The 3,978-nt window shown below is 35.3% G+C and overlaps 1 long non-coding RNA gene across 3 annotated transcripts; it reads right to left on the bottom strand.

The window, feature by feature from the left end:
* Positions 1–1,977: 1,977 nt before the first annotated feature.
* LOC113325320 lies at positions 1,978–3,778 on the bottom strand. Of its 3 annotated transcripts, none has more exons than XR_003348001.1 (3): positions 3,657–3,778; positions 2,410–2,624; positions 1,978–2,227 (listed from the first exon to the last, which is right to left on the bottom strand). It is a non-coding gene; the product is annotated as an uncharacterized LOC113325320 (long non-coding RNA). The 3 variants fall into 3 exon arrangements; XR_003348002.1 differs by having other exon boundaries at positions 2,446–2,624; XR_003348000.1 differs by having other exon boundaries at positions 1,978–2,624.
* Between the last annotated feature and the right edge of the window lie 200 nt (positions 3,779–3,978).

Below are 3,978 nucleotides of genomic sequence, written 5' to 3'. Positions count from 1 at the left end.
GTGCAAGGGGGAGTGTTATGTGAACACATCTAGTGGGGTGGCCCACCATTTCTGGAACACTCCGGTAAAGACCGAATTTACTTCTAGGCCAAGAATTAACCGCCTAACTAGATAAGTATTTAGCTAAGTAAACTGTAATTTGTGAACACGTGTAAAATTACCGCCTTACACTCTAGGCTATAAATAGGCGAGTGGTCTCCCACTTTCTCATGTAACAAGACATTCTGAGGAACAGAATAGTAATAAGGTTCTCCACTTTCTTTTCATCTATCTACTCCCTTATTCAGTTAGTAGTTAGAGTTAGTGGTCAGTATTCAGTTAGTACTCAGTACATACCACTACTATAGACACGACCCCATATACTCTTACTTATTACACCGAGTTAAGAGTATTAGTTAGTTTCGCATTCCGGTACTTCCTCTAAATATAAGATGGTGCACTTGAAGACTAAATTTGCACTAAAAAAGAAAAGCCGAAGTTATACCTTTATTTATTTTTTTGTTTTTTTCCAAGACAAAAGAGGTCGTATTAAAAAGAAAAGAACCAAATTCAACAAAAATCAAGAATTCAAAACTGCTGCTACTCCTCTTATGAATCAGCATCTTATCCCTGTGATCAGTAGTCTCTCGGTTATCCTTAAGAAAATCTCTAGTCAAGCAGAAGGCTCTACTGCTCTGAATCCGATTTGCATCACCAACTTTCCTAGGAGATTCAAAATTGCAGCTACTTAGCTCAGAAAACTATTATATCCAGAGAACAACCTATATCTTTAGCATCTGAGCATGATGCACTTTCTACTCTCCAAACGAAAATCCTAGAGTTGACCACCGTAAGACGACTAGATCAACCACTTTACTTTTGGCTGATACCATTTATACTCCTCCTTGTTTGGAAAGCTCTAAGCCAGACTATTCCACTCTCTTCTCTCTTATCACCAAATTGGGAGACAGTTCTACCATTAACCTACCTACCTTGAATACCAAATTTTCACCTTATTTTTTTGAAAATTTCACTGTACCTACTCATGCTACTTCAACTGAAAATGGTGTCCGTAATAATTCCTCTTATGAGACTGCTAATATGAACCTGGATGCTAGGAGCTAATACTCTACCGGTGGAAATACCAATTCTCAATCCAGTGGAAATAAGGACTCCGTTAATCAGGTTCTCTCTCCTCCCACCCCTATTATTTCCAATACTCCTCTTACTGAGGATAATATTTTTCCTGTTAATAATGTGAATATAATGGGGTGGTCTTGGTAAAAAAAAATGCTAACAAGGAACTTAGCATCCTGCTTAAGAATGTCAATCCTGACATTGTTTTCTTGTCTGAAACCAAAATGCAAAAAAATTTTGCTGCTAGGAAATTGAGGAATATGGGTTTCCCTTGTGCTTAATGTGTCAATGTATCGGTAGAAGTGGCGGTCGGGTGAATTTTTCGGGTTGGATTTCAACCCGTCCAGCAAGGTTGATCGCGCCACTCTGAGATACAAATAAAAACAATTGAAATATACATTCAATTTAGAATTCAACCAATAATTGATACAAGGCCAATGTTAAGAATGAGAAATAAAAATAATCATTTTTCGTGGATCACTCTGAATACCGGACACCATAGAATTAAACAACAAAATTAGAAGAAAAATGATAAGAAGCAATTATTTTAACAAGCAGTAAATTTACACTTCTTCATTTCCAATTACAGAATCGAAATGAATAAAAACAAATAAAATGAGATAATTCAGGTGAGATTCTATGGGCCCTTTACTCATAGTAACAACGCATTTTCAAAATGGGATTTCCATAAAAGGATAAATATATAAACTTTGAAGTACAATTAATAGTTCATGATGCTGACGGTGAGTGGGTGTTTAACGTGTAAACAAAGGAAGTATATAAGGCTATTAAGAAAAAAAAAATATTCAGAGTATTCCTGCAATACATAGATATTTGACAACAAAAGGAATTCAAAAGCACTAATGCAATACCCAAGACCAGACCCAATGTTTACGAAATCCACAAGTTTTCAGTTACAAACTATGTCAAGATCCCAACCCTTTTTATAACAACAAAATGCAACAAAAATGGCATGGGATCAAAGGAAACAAACTACCCAGACAATCCCCGTGATATACATATTATAGACACAAGCAAAAATACCAGTTTTGCTAAAATTTTCTTGTCGTAAGCTCTTTCCAAGCTTACTGCCTCAACCTCGCTTCGTAGTCTATGGGGGAAAACAAAACAAAACGGGGTGAGAGAATGCCCATTAGAGGTTACGAAATAATGTACTGATAGTAAAGCAATCAAAATGTAAATCAAACTAAACAAGTTGATCATCAAATATAAATGTGTAAGCAAGGAGCACCAACAATAATTAAGTAGAGAAAGAAATACTCATGCAAATACCGTATAAACAAGATTCAGAGCTGTAAATAAATTTACTCTACTATTCATGGCCAGTGCCACCGTGGGTAGTTCTGGTTACCAGCCATCGTTGCCGCAACGATCTTCCGGGTAGCCACCGAGGTGATGGGGTGCCACTAAGGCCCGACGTTCCTAAATTAGAGTCTAGTTCTTCATGACAGCAAATCACAAACGAATTCTCATGTAAAGAACACTTTCTGAAACAGGATCCAATTCTCAACAGTCAAGAGAAAAGACGCCACAACTTAACAAAAGCCCGTGCCAAGCAAAAATACCAAACTTGAAATACAATTTGTACACCATGCAATTAACTAAACCAGATCCATAAGAACAAAGTACAAGATACACATAATTCATCCCAAAGAGTCTTGCCCAAGGGATATGCATTCGATATCAAGCAGGTAATCAGTTGGCCTTAAAACAAAATGGAAAACAAAGGATTTCATGTATATGGTAGTACAACTTTCAAGCTCGGTTGCTTTAATGGATGAGAGACATTCAAGATAAAGCAAACTTTAGATTGTAAATTAAATTTGGGTTTACCAGATAGCCAAAAGAATGAAAACAAGGAAAACCCATAAAATGATTATGAAGGATTTCAACTGTTAGCTATGAGTGGAGTTCTAAATACAAAACTCATTCGACCATTTTGCGAACAAAATCAGTTTATGAAGAAAATAGTATCACTCATGATTTAAGATGAAAACAAATATTTGAGTTGCCGCATATTCATTTTTTGTTCTTCATAAATCATTTACATTTCAATAAAGAGAATAAACATACAAAAGGTAGGATTTCAAACCAAGAGCATGGATGGTTTACACAAAAAATCGTAAATAAAATTGGTTAGTTTGTAAGCCTCGTAACTACCCATTTGGTGAAACATTTTTTTTTTGGAATTACCCATTGAAAGAAATCAAGTAATGATCCATTTAAAATTTAGTTTGCATAGTTCATGAAAGGAATTCCTTTTAAACATTTTATCAAACAAGTTATAGGCCATATTGAACACCATTTTCTGCTTCATATAAAATTGAAAATTCAGGAAGAAAATAAATCAAATCAAGTTCGATATAACAGAAACCAAATCAGATTTTTCAATGCGTCAAATTCGTACCCGAGAAAAGCATGCATCATAATCATAAAACAACTAAAGGAATTAAACATAAGAAATACATAGAATTTTAACCCATTTGCAAAATTTCGAAACAGAAAATAAAGAGAAATACCTTAACTGCCGATTCAAATCTGTCAAGGGAACACGATACAAAAAATCTTCAAGGGAGAATTATCTTTCTTCTTTCTGTTTGAATCAAGAGAAAAGAAGGAGAGCTACCCTTGGGTTCTAGGCTTATTAGTTTCCTTATAAAATTATGTGAAGAAGATTTATTTATTCCCCACGTGTCTTTCATGCTCCAGGTTTTCTAGAATCCTCCGTACATCCTCTAACTAAGCACCCTAATGGTACTAAGGGATAATTTAATTATCTATAAGCACCCACACAACGTTTAGGGCACTCACTGCATCTATATGCGCCCGATGGTAGAAAAA

The sequence above is a fragment of the Papaver somniferum genome, chromosome 1, assembly GCF_003573695.1.
Source record: "Papaver somniferum cultivar HN1 chromosome 1, ASM357369v1, whole genome shotgun sequence".
Classification (NCBI taxonomy): domain Eukaryota; kingdom Viridiplantae; phylum Streptophyta; class Magnoliopsida; order Ranunculales; family Papaveraceae; genus Papaver; species Papaver somniferum.
The sequence above is the reverse complement of the archived record's forward strand: the minus strand, read 5'-3'. Positions and strand labels throughout refer to the sequence as shown.